Here is a 13,793-nt window from a genome sequence, read left to right as displayed (position 1 = left end):
TCATATGGAACTAGCTGGTTACCCAAATGACCCTGGCTCGTTACAAAGAACCCTGGCCCATTTCAGCCCTCAAATGACCCCTTTTGGCTCAATATTATTTATTACCTTTGACACCAAAGAAGGCTGGTTGCTGGTGAACAAATTGCAAACCCGAGAGATTAAACCAAGTTTCATAAAATAATTATGGACTACACATACCTTGAAGCTTATTTCTTATATTAGAAGCAGCATAATAGATTAATTTCTCTCTTTCTTGACACCATTTTCTATTGCAGGTTGTGTTCGGGCGAGGCCCAGATACAGCAACCTACTTTTATTTGCCAAAATGATCTCCACTTAATTACAAGGTAACCATTTTCTATTGCATGTTGTGTTCCAAAATCCTAGATGCATAACAATGCACAACAATTCATACGCGAATGATTTTTTGTACTAATTCATATTCCATTACTTTTACGAAAGGCAGGGGTATGCACTTTTCACCATCAATTTTAGAATAATACGCCTGCAGGTGAGGTGTAGACATATAGTTTATGAAAATATTGGTTACCACAGCTCTTATTAGTGCTAAGTCGCAGTATCTAAACTTCAGTGTTTTTCATAATCTTTCTTAGCTCAGTTTATTTCTCATGGAGTGGCTGACCTATATAGTTCTGTTATAGCCCATAAATACATACTGTCGGGCAAAAATATTGACATCTGCCAGCATTTCCCTTTATATTGGAAAATATTTGAAGTGATGAAGAACTGCCATGCAAGCATATTGGCATCAGACTTCAGGTGAGAATTCAGTTTACATCATCAATGTGCCATTGCTCGTAAAATTAGTTAAGTACATTCTGTTTTAATAAAGGACTCATAAAGGTTACTTGGAATTGGAAGATATTACTTTACAGAACAACACTCTACGTGTGATATGGTAATTAATAAACAGGTACATACGATTCATTCAGGAGTTTGCCATCAATTTTGCTATGGTTGTCGTAAGTCATGGACTACTAAAGCACTAATGATATGTAAATCTAGAGGTTGAACTCTTATTATACATGGAGTGTTGTCGATTTTCTAGAGAATAACGAGGCATGCTACCTCCTCTATTCTTCCGTGCATACTACATGTGCAGTTGTACCTTGTCATCTATAGTTTTCAAAAGCATACATGTTTTCATTTCTCATCACACTGATTTATACACTATAGTTATGCTGCAACTGATTGCGCCAAAGGGAGCCACAAAATTGATGGAGTGGATAGCTGGAAGGTGAACAACATGGACTGGTAGTAACTGGCCCAGGCTCATACTCACTGGGCTGAAGAGCCATGTCATCCTCACTGTGTATAATTTTGGTGACATCGATGGGATTCTTCAACAAGCCAAGTTCTTTGAGAGGCCCGGGTATTTTCTGCCCATCGCCCTCACCATTTCCAACGCGAATGCCATAGACTAGGAGACCAAGAAGAAGAATGGGGGCATGAACACTCGACAAAGCGGTCATGGTTGTTTGGATGAAGGCATCGAGTGACTGTAAGGTGACAATGGTAAACACATTTTATGAGAATTGTTTGTAGATAGGAGTGAGCACAGCTGTGGTTTTGGAGTAATATTCACACTGGGTCATGTAGTCATTGTGAAGTGTGATGATGTGTATTGTACCCACCAGGAATGAGGAGAGAGATGCCATTCTGTCCCTATGCATAAACAAGACCGATTGCATGATTACGTCCAATAATATGTTTATTTTATTGGATTAATGTTTGAGACGTGCGTTGCACGTGTAAGCTTACTATGAGTAATAAAGTAATTGAGTGCAATGTTGTTGTTTTTTTGTTAGTAAGCTGTCCACTCATATGCTTCGGACCAAGCATGTTTTGCTCCAAGCGGGGAACCACAATCTCGAGAGACGCCACATAGCCCAAGTACGCCTGCAATATTTTTGCCAACAAAGGCGAGTGGATACCCGCCGAATAGAAAGCAGTTGCATAGTATCAAGTTGTGCAACTAATAATGCATCAATCGACGGAGGATTGCACATTGTTGATACAGTCAAGGAAATGGTGACACGCTGCCTAGAAACATTATTGATGCGTCCCATGCAGATTCTCGTGACGACAAAGGCTCGAAGATCACGGCTTCTTTCTTCTGGGTGCACATCAACAAAGAGGATTGACAGGGCATCACATATTCATTGATTATTTGGAATTTGGTATATGTCCTCGACGTGTCTACTCTTTTTTTTCAAGAAAAGAGGTATTTATCTATATCTATATCTACTTTTTTACTAATAAAGCACCTATTACTTCTGTGGTACGTCATTAAATTTGCATAAACGCTCGTAATATGATTGGTAATTAAGTACGTAACATTAAAACAAATGTAAATATTACACAATTATTATAAAAATTATTTGATATCAATCGAAACGTGTGTTGCACGTGCAAGCTTACTAGTGTCTAGAAGTAGATGTTGGACAAGGAAGAGAACGTAATGAATTGTGTTTGCTTGTCTCTGAACAATGTTATATGTTTAGAGATCCCTTAGCATGCGACGATTGCTTTCACCTCATATTATCCAAAACTCCGCACCAAGTAGAGATACTACTTGTGCATCCATAAACCTTCAAACCAGTTTTGCCATGAGTGTCCACCATACCTACCTATGGATTGAATAAGATCCCTCAAGTAAGTTGTCATCGGTGCAAGCAATAAAAATTTCTCTCTAATATGTATGATCTATTAGTGTGTGGAAAATAAGCTTTATACGAACCTGTGATGAGGAAGACATAAAAGCGACAGACTGCATAATAAAGTTCTTTATTACAGGGTGCAATATAAAGTGACGTTCCTCCGCACTAAGATGACACGCATCCAAACCTCAAAAGCGCATGACAACCTCTGCTTCCCTCTGCGAAGGGCCTATCTTTTACCTTTAATTTTTTTCCCTTGAAAGAGTCATGATGATCTTCACCAATTCCTTATTTTTCCTTTGTCTTGGCTACCGTCACATGCTTGAGAAAGATCTATATTCATATGTCAACTTGGAGGTAGGCATTCATGAATTATTATTGTTGACTTTACCCTTGAGGTAAGCAGTTGGGAGGCAAAACTATAAGCCCCTATCTTTCTCTGTGTTCAGCTGAAACTTTGATCTCATGAGTACTACGTGAGTTGTAGCAATTGTAGAGAACGAAAGAATGATTGAGTATGTGGATTTGCTTTACAAGTTCTTATTTGACTCTTTCTGATGTTGTGATAAATTGCAATTGTTTCAATGACAAAAGGCTATCGGTTGTTACTTCTCGGTAAGGTTCTTGCTCCAAGCTTTACTTTGTGAAGGAATTATCACTTTAGCATGAGAGATTACATGTTGGTATTGTTGTTCTGAGCTTTATCTTGATGCTGCATGTTCGTATCTTGTTTTGTCGACACCTCTCTCCCTAAACATGTGGACATATTCATTTAGCTTGGCTTTCTCTTGAGGACAAGCGAGGTCTAAGGTTGGGTGAGTTGATACGTCCATTTTGCATCATGTTTTCATGTTGATATTTATCACTTCTTTGGCTGTTATTTCACTTCATGGTACAATTCTTATGCCTTTTCTCTCTTATTTTGCAAGGTTTACATGAAGAGGGAGAATACCGGCAACTGGAATTCTGGCCTGAAAGTGGAGCAAAGTTGAGATACCTATTCCGCGCAACTCCAAACGCCGTGAAAATCAACGGGGATTTTTTACCAATTTATCAAAAATACTGGGCCGAAGAAGTACCAGAGGGGCACCAGGGGGTGCCCACAAGCCTGCACGGCGCGGCCACCCCCCAGGCCGCGCCATGGGGGCTTGTGGGCAACCCACTCGCCCACTGGCCCCCCTCTTTTGCTATATGGAGGGTTTCGTCCAGGAAAAAATCAGAGAGGAGCTTTTTCGTGGTTTGGCCGCCGCCACGAGGCGGAACTTGAGCAGAACCAATCTAGAGCTCCGGCAGGACGATCCTGCCGGGGAAACTTCCCTCCCGGAGGGGGAAATCGTCGCAATCGTCATCACCAACACTCCTCTCATCGAAGGGGACTCGTCACCATCAACATCTTCATCAGCACCATCTCATCTCCAAACCCTAGTTCATCACTTGTAACCAATCTCCGTCTCGCGACTCCGGTTGGTACTTGTAAGGTTGCTAGTAGTGTTGATTACTCTTTGTAGTTGATGCTAGTTGGATTATTTGGTGGAAGAGTTTATGTTTAGATGCTTGATGCTACTCATTACCTCTCTGATCATGAATATGATTATGCTTTGTGAGTAGTTACTTTTGTTCCTGAGGACATGGGATAAGTCATGCTAATAATAGTCATGTGAATTTGGTATTCGTTCGGTATTTTGATATGTTGTATGTTGTTTTTCCTCTAGTGGTGTTATGTGAACGTCGACTAAATAACACTTCACCATTATTTGGGCCTAGAGGAAGGCATTGGGAAGTAGTAAGTAGACGATGGGTTGCTAGAGTGACAGAAGCTTAAACCCTTACTTCGTAAGGGGCTGATTTGGATCCACTAGTTTAATGCTATGGTTAGACTTTGTCTTAATTCTTATTTCATAGTTGCGGATGCTTGCGAGAGGGGTTAATCATAAGAGGGATGCTTGTCCAAGTAAGGGCAGTACCCAAGCGCCGGTCCACCCACATATCAAACTATCAAAGTAACGAACGCGAATCATATGAACATGATGAAACTAGTATGACAGAAATTCCCGTGTGTCCTCGGGAGCATTTTTCCTCCTATAAGACTTTGTCCAGGCTTGTCCCTTGCTACAAAAGGGCTTGGGCCACTTTGCTGCACCGTTGCTACTTTTGTTACTTGTTGCTTGCTACGAATCATCTCACCACACAATCACTTGTCACCGACAATTTCAGTGCGTGCAAATTTTTCCTTGCCGAAAACCACTTGTCAGATCCTTCTGCTCCTCATTGGGTTCGACACTCTTACTTATCGAAAGGACTACGATTGATCCCCTATACTTGTGGGTGATCAGCCCTCTGCACCCCCCTCGAACGTCCCAAATGCGGCGCGGTCGAAGAAGGGCAAGACATCCGCGAAGAAGAACAAAGCGGCGGGCGGCTCCGGCACCTCGAAGGCGTCTAGGAAGAAGCTTGCAGGGCATGTGAGGGGCGGGGCGGCTACCGAAGCGCCGGCGAGCTCATTTGTTGAGCCGGCGGCCGACGCGCACAACATGTTCGACGATATGCCCCAAAGGTAGAAAATTTCCCCAGCTTTTTTTTTCTTGTTATTTTTTGAATGCATACATATAGATATTATTTGCATTGTTCCATATAATTTGTAGTGTCAATGACGATGCATACATGAAAACTATGGGTGTTGGTTCGAACAATTCACATTGGTCTCAAACCAATGACATGCATTTGGAAGACCATGAGTTCGAGGTGGACGAGGATGGTGAGGGCATTGTCGGTGCACCAAAAGGAAGGGGAGGCAACTACACCAACGAAGAAGACTTGTGCTATGCAAAACTTGGTTGGATGTGTCGAGGTACCCGTCCGTTGGATGTGATCAAAGTAGAGAGGCTTATTGCCGAGCTGGAAAGGTCGGCTGGCTGTGCACCGGCACGACACATGTTCTGCTTCTCTGGACAAACATGGAATAAGCTTCGGCTGGTGGCAAAATTTCGTGTTTTGACTCTTTTCATTAATTTTAGTCCGATCTGACATCGGTTTGATTTTTTTAACATTTAACCCTTTTTTACCGTCAGGGATCTCGACGGTAGGATTACTCAACCTACCGCGAGGGCATCCAACGATAGGCGACTAATCCACATTAGCATAGGCAGACGAGCGTCGTCTCCGTCCCCCTGCCGCCGCAGGTCCTAGCGATAGCCTGTGGAACCCTATACCCTTTCGTTGTTGATGTCACCGAGATTACGAAATCGGTGTCATCGAGTTCCTCTATTGCCAGTTGATAGGAAAACTCGGTGTAACCGAGTTTGTGATTTCGGTGGTACCGAGATGAAAACCTAGATCAACTCTGGAATTCGATGGAATCCAGTTTGTGGAGTTGGTTTCACCGAGATTCACAAAGAGGTTTTGGAAGGCAGCCTTTGACAATACAGAACTCCGAGTGCTTCTTCACACAAAGGGATCGACAAGTGCTTGTTCAAGTTTTGTGATGAAGGATGAATAGAACTTGAGATGAGATAGCATAGATAGCTAGAGAAGGGTCCTAGGCATTCTTGTCCATCCAATTGGCAAAATATAAATCAAGAACCAAATAACAACAATTGGATGTCCTCGAACGAGCAAACACACGCAGACCAACATGCTCACACAATAAGATGATAGATAAAATATGGTGAACATGCACAAACATCCTAGCAGCTCGCGATGACAAGGTCTTCTATATATGAGTATATTGACTTAGGAGCCAAGTAAGAATACTTGATCATAGGTCATACTCATCGTTAAGCACAAGTGGGGTTAGCACTTTTACACAAGCATTAATGTGTTCATATCCTTAGGAGATTCTTATACTCAAGATTTAGAGTAAAGCTCCCCCTTGATATGACATCCCCCCTAAGACGGACAAACTAACCTTGGGTTTTTGTTGTAGAAGACTTCAAGTAAGTGAAGTAGTAGTGGATGCTCAATGTTGATGAAGATCATCTTGAGTTGGGATCAATCCTTGTTGTTTCTTACTCTTCTAACCTACATGGGTTAGTGTCAAAGCAAAAGGAACATATACAAGGATATCTATGGACATGGAGTGAAACACATATGGGATGATGTCCAAAGATGCATTAATTACCTTGTCCCTTGCTTAACTTTGAGGGAATATGTGACTCCTAGAACTAGTGCATATAGTTGAGGTTGATTGCAAATAGTTCTTGCCAAAATGAATAAGAGTGAATTTCATTCGGGGAGTCACCCCTCAAGAAATTTCTAGTTCTTCCTCTTGGGTATCCACATCAACTTGATGGGGATCCTTGGAGTTGTGGTAGCACTAGATGAGTAGTGCTAAAAGTGTCCTTGGGAATCAACTTAACCTTGACTTGGGATTCCTGTTTAAACAAGTCAATGTCTTCTTGAAGCTTTCCCTTGCCGTTGTGGTCTTGTGGTGGAAGGTTGATACGTCTCAAACGTATCTATAATTTTTGATGGTTTCATGCTGTTATCTTGTCATCTTTGGATGTTTTATGTACCCTTTATATCTTTTTTGGGACTAACTTATTAATTCAGTGCCAAGTGCGAGTTCCTGTTTTTTCTGTGTTTTTGGCGCTTTTCAGATCTGATTTTGGAACGGAGTCCAAACGGAATAAAATCCCCGAAATGATTTTTTCCCGAACGGAAGAAGATCAGGGGGCCTGTGGGCCAAGCCAGGAGGGCTCCAGAGAACCCACAAGCCCCCACTCCGCCACCAGGGGGGAGGCGGCGCTGGTAGGGCTTGTGACCTCCCTGAGCGCCCCCTGACCTAGATCTTTGGCCTATATATTCCCTAAAACACAACAAACAATCAGGGGATCCACGAAAATACTTTTCCGCCACCGCAAGCTTTCGTTTCCGCGAGATCTCATCTGGAGACCCTTCCTGGCGCCCTGCCGGAGGGGACTTTGGAGTTGGAGGGCTTCTTCATCATCATCATCGCCCCTCCAATGACTCGTGAGTAGTTCACTTCAGACCTACGGGTCCGTAGTTAGTAGCTAGATGGCTTCTTCTCTCTCTTGCATCTTCAATACAAAGTTCTCCATGATCTTCATGGAGATCTATTCGATGTAATCTTGTTTGGCGGTGTGTTTGTTGAGATCCGATGAATTGTGGATTTGTGATCAGATTATCTATGATATATATTTGAGTCTTTGCTGATTTCGTATATGCATGATTTGATATCCTTGTAAGTCTCTCCGAGTCTTGGGTTTTGTTTGGCCAACTAGATCTATGATTCTTGCAATGGGAGAAGTGCTTGGTTTTGGGTTCTACCATGTGGTGACCTTTCCGAGTGACAGTAGGGGCAGCAAGGCACACATTAAGTAGTTGCCATCAAGGGTAACAAGATGGGCTCTGTCGTTGATACGAGATTGTCCATCTACATCATGTCATCTTGCTTAAGGCGTTACTCTGTTCCTTTGGACTTAATACACTAGATGCATGCTGGATAGCGGTCGACGTGTGGAGTAATAGTAGTAGATGCAGAAAGTATCGGTCTACTTGTTTTGGACGTGATGCCTATAGATATAATCATTGCCATAGATATCGTCACGACTTTGCGCGGTTCTATCAATTGCTCGACAATAATTTGTTCACCCACCGTCTACTTGCTTTCATGAGAGAAGCCACTAGTAAACACTACGGCCCTCGGGTCTATTCACACCTATCGTTTACACCTCCGCTTTTACTTTGCTTTGTTACTTTGTTGCTTTCAGTTCTCACTTGGCGAACAATCTATAAGGGATTGACAACCCCTTCATAGCGTTGGGAGCAGGTTCTTTGTGTTTGTGCAGGCTCTTGTGATACTCCCTCACTGGATCGATATCTTGGTTCTCAAACTGAGGGAAATACTTACCATCGCTGCGCTACATCACCCTTTCCGCTTTGAGGGAACACCAACGCAAGGCTCCAAGGCCACGGGGGAAATCCTTTGCATATTTGCCTAGGAAGTCCCTTAAGGCATAGCCGTAGCACAAGGATTCCTCGTGCCGTCGACACACCTATTTCTGGCGCCATTGGAAGGTCTTTTGTTGCAGTGGCACAACTGACATCAGAAGTATTTCTGGCGCCGTTGCCGGGGAGGAGAGATCAATATCTATCCAAGTAGGTCTCACAAACTCATCTCTTGCATTTACTTTTTTGCCAGTTGCCTCTCGTTTTCCTCTCCCCCACTTCACATTTGCCTTCTTTTCATTTGCCTTTTTTGTTCGCCCTTTTCTCTCTTTTGCTTTCTGTTCGCTTGTGTGCCTTGTGCCTTCAATATGCTTGCATCTTCGCTTGCTGAAAATCTAGTGATATGAATCCTCATCCACTAGCTAATCTCTTTAAGAGACCCACTTGTGTGGAACGAATTGCTAGTGAGTTGAGTACACTTGACTATCTTTATGGAGTTTTGCTTGAGATGCGTGAATCTGAAAATCATGATGAAGAAACTTATGAAGTGATTCACGAGGGCTCCTTGGATGAAAAGCATGATTGCAATGGTTTCACTATAAATTCTATTAGTGATAATCATGCTAAAAATATGCAAAAACCCAAGCTTGGGGATGCTAGTTTTGCTATGTCCACTACTTGTTGCAATAATCATGATTGGGGTGATGATCTTTCTTATGATCTTGAAAATTTGTTTAAACCTCATGATGAATATGATATTTGCAATAATATTGAAAGTGGGTTTGGAGACGTCATGACTTTAGTTGATGATAATCCCACTATTTTTGAAGAGCATCAACTTTGCATGCATGTGGATCATGGAAAGAATATCCTATGTGATAGATATATCATTGAATTCGAATATGACCCCACATGTAATTGCTATGAGAAAGGAAAATATTGTGGTAGAAACTTTCATGTTACCCAATTACCTCTCGTTATGAGGAGATTGCTATTGTCTCTTTCTTCTTCCTTGCATATGGCAACTATTGGTTGTCTTGACAATCTGTTTTCCTATAAAATGCCTATGCATAGGAAGTATGTTAGACTTAGATGTGGTTTTCACATGCTTTAGGATGCTCTCGTTGTGCTTCAATTCTTGTCTTTTGTGAGAGCATCATTTAATGCCTAGCTAAGGGCGTTGAACAAAAGCGCTTGTTGGGAGGCAACCCAACGAATCTATCCCTTTTCTTTCTGTTTTGTGTTTTCCACACTTTCATAATTCTGTTATGATTGTGTTTTTTGTGTTTCTTTTTGCGTTTGTGCCAAGCAAAACCGTTATGATTAGTCTTGGGGATGATCGTTTGGTCATGCTAGAAAAGACAGAAACTTTCTGCTCACGAAAAGAATTTTCATTTATTGTCTGTAAGAGATTTTGAGTTGATCCTTTTTGCTGCTGATTGATACGCAAATTCTTCAGACTGTCGTAATTTTCCCGAATTTTTGAAGTACCAGAAGTATACGAAATATACAGATTGCTACAGACAGGTCTGCTGTTAACAGATTCTGTTTTTTGTTGTGTTGGTTGCTTATTTTGATGAAACTATGGATAGTATCGGGGGGTATTAGCCATGGAAGATTGAAAATACAGTAATTCAACATTAGCATAAGTAGAATTTAAGTTTGCTACAGTACCTAAGGAAGTGGTGGTTTGCTTTTTCATACTAATGTTATCACGAGTTTCTGTTTAAGTTTCGTGTTGTGAAGTTTTCAAGTTTTGGGTGAAGTTCTTATGGACAAAGAGATAAAGAGTGGCAAGAGCTCAAGCTTGGGGATGCCCAAGGCACCCCAAGAGATTCAAGGATGTCGTAAAATCCTAAGCTTTGGGATGCCTCGGGAAGGCATCCCCTCTCTCGTCTTCAATCCATCGGTAACGTTACTTGGGGCTATATTTTTATTCACCACATGTTATGTATTTTTGCTTGGAGCGTCTTGTATCGTAGCAGGCTTTTATTTTTGTTGTGTCACAATCATCCTTGCTGCACACCTAGAGAGAGAGACATGCACACACCGTGATTTTGTCGAGCTTCACTTATATCTTTTGGTAGACAATTCAGCTCACATGTGCTTCACTTATATCTTTTGAGCTAGATACTTTTGCTCTGTGTGCTTCACTTATATCTTTTAGAGCGCAGCGATTCGTGGCTTGGTAGTTGATCTATGCTTTGAAAGTAGTCTCAAAAGGGGTAGTTATCCAAAGGGATACGAAAACTTCCACCTTCATGTGCATTGAATAGTTAGAGAAGTTTGATTCATCTCAATTAGTTTTGAGTTGTGGTTATGGTAATATTGAAGTCATGCTAGTAAGGTGTTGTGGATCTAGAAATATTTGTGTTGAAGTTAGTGATTCCCGTAGCATGCACGTATGGTGAACCGTTATGTGATGAAATCTGAGCATGATTAGTCTACGATTATCATCCTTTGCGTGGAGGTCGGGATCGCGCGATGGTTTCTACCTACCAACCCTTCCCCTAGGAGTATGCGTTGAATGCTTTGTTTCGATTACTAATAAAACTTTTGCAACAAGTATATGAGTTCTTCATGACTAATGTTGAGTCCATGGTTTATATGCACTTTTACCTTCCACCATCACTATCTTCTTAGTGTCGTGCAACTTTCGCCGGTGCACAAAACCCACCATTAGCCTCCCTCAAAACAGCCACCATACCTACCTACTATGGCTTTTTCAAAGTCATTCCGAGATATATTGCCATGCAACTACCACCATGACATGTGCCACCACATCTACATTGCCATTGCATGATCATAAGATAGCTAGCATGATGTTTCCATTAATGTCTATGCCATGCTAGATCATTGCCACGGTACACTACCGAAGGCATTCCATATAGAGTCATAGTTGCTCTAAGTTTTGAGTTGAAAGTGTGATGATCATCATTAATGTAGCAATGTCCCATGTGAGGAAATAAAAGAGGCCAAAGAAGCCCACCAAAAAATGAAAGGCCAAAGAGCCCACCAAAAAATAAAAAAAATGAGAGAAAAAGAGAGAAGGGACAATGTTACCACTTTTTCCACACTTGTGCATATTAAGCACCATGATCTTCATGATTGAGAGTCTCTCGTTTTGTCACCACCATATAGCTAGTGGGAAATTTTCATTATATAACTTGGCTTGTATATTCCAATGATAGGCTTCCTCAAAATTGCCTTAGGTCTTCGTGAGCAAGCAAGTTGGATGCACACCCACTAGTTTTATTTAAGAGCTTTCACATACTCGTAGCTCTAGTGCATAATTTGTATGGCAATCCCTACTCATTCACATTGATATCTATTGACGAGCATCTCCACAACTCATTGATATGGCTAGTTAATGTGACTATCTTCTCCTTGTTTGTCTTGCAACCTCCACCACACTCCACACCATCTATAGTGCTATAACCATGGCTCACGCTCATGTATTGCGTGAGAGTTGAAAAGGTTTGAGAAAGTAAAGGTGTGAAACAATTACTTGGCCAATACCGGGGTTGTGCATGATTTAAATTCGTTGTGCAATGATGATAGAGCATAGCCAGACTATATGCTTTTGTAGGATAACTTTCTTTTGGCCTTGTTATTTTGAAAGTTCATGATTACCTTGCTAGTTTGCTTGAATTATTATTGTTTCCACGTCAATAGCAAACTATTGTTTTGAATCTAATGGATCTGAACATTCACGTCACATAAGAGGAGTTACAAAATACATCTATGCTAGGTAGCACGAAAGCATCAAAAATTCATTCTTTATCACTTCCCTACTCGAGGACGAGCAGGAGTTAAGCTTGGGGATGCTTGATACGTCTCAAACATATCTATAATTTTTGATGGTTTCATGCTGTTATCTTGTCATCTTTGGATGTTTTATGTACCTTTTATATCTTTTTGGGGACTAACTTATTAGTTCAGTGCCAAGTGCCAGTTCCTGTTTTTTCTGTGTTTTTGGCTCTTTTCAGATCTGATTATGTAACGTAGTCCAAACGGAATAAAATCCCCGAAATGATTTTTTCCCGAACGGAAGAAGATCAGGGGGGCGTGTGGGCCAAGCCAGGAGGGCTCCAGGGAACCCACAAGCCCCCACTCCGCCACCAGGGGAGGCGGCGGTGGCAGGGCTTGTGGCCTCCCTGAGCGCCCCCTCACCTAGATCTTTGGCCTATATATTCCCTAAAATACAACAGAAAATCACGGGATCCATGAAAATACTTTTCCGCCGCCGCAAGCTTCCGTTTCCGCGAGATCTCATCTGGAGACCCTTCCCGGCGCCTGATACGTCCATTTTGCATCATGCTTTCATGTTGATATTTATTGCTTTTTGGGCTGTTATATTACTTGTGGTACCATATTTATGCCTTTTCTCTCTGATTTTGTTGAAGAGGGAGAATTCAGGCAGCTGCAATTCTGGACTGGAAAAGGAGCAAATCCAAGTCCACTATTGTGCACATCTCCAAATGCCCTGAAAATTAATGTGGATTTTTTCTGGAATATATTAAAAATACTGGGCGAAAGAACTACCGGAGGGGGGCCACCAGGGCTCCACAAGCCCCCACTCCGCCACCACCCCCCTGGTGGCGGTGGGCAAGCTTGTGGGCTGCCTTACGGCCCACTAGCCCCCCTCTTTTGCTATATGAAGCGTCCTGGTCTGGAAAAAATCAGGAGGGAGCTTTTTCGTGGTTTCGCCGCTGCCATGAGGCGAAACTTGAGCAGATCCAATCTAGAGCTCCGGCAGGACGATCCTGCCGGGGAAACTTCCCTCCCGGAGGGGGAAATCGTCGCCATCGTCGTCACCAACACTCCTCTCGTCGGAGGGGAGGCATCTTCATCAACATCTTCATCAGCACCATCTCCTCTCCAATCCCTAGTTCATCTCTTGTAACCAATCTTCGTCTCGCGACTCCGATTGGTACTTGTAAGGTTACTAGTAGTGTTGATTACTCTTTGTAGTTGATGCTAGTTGGATTACTTGGTGGAAGAGTTTATGTTCAGATCCTTGATGCTATTCATTACACCTCTGGTCATGATTATGATTATGTCTTGTGAGTAGTTACTTTTGTTCCTGAGGACATGGGATAAGTCATGTTAATAATAGTCATGTGAATTTGATATTCGTTCGATATTTTTATATGATGTATGTTGTTTTTCCTCTAGTGGTGTTATGTGAACGTCGACTACATA

The sequence above is a fragment of the Hordeum vulgare genome, chromosome 6H (genome assembly GCF_904849725.1).
Source record: "Hordeum vulgare subsp. vulgare chromosome 6H, MorexV3_pseudomolecules_assembly, whole genome shotgun sequence".
In the NCBI taxonomy this organism is placed as follows: domain Eukaryota; kingdom Viridiplantae; phylum Streptophyta; class Magnoliopsida; order Poales; family Poaceae; genus Hordeum; species Hordeum vulgare.
Note: the sequence above shows the minus strand (reverse complement) of the source record.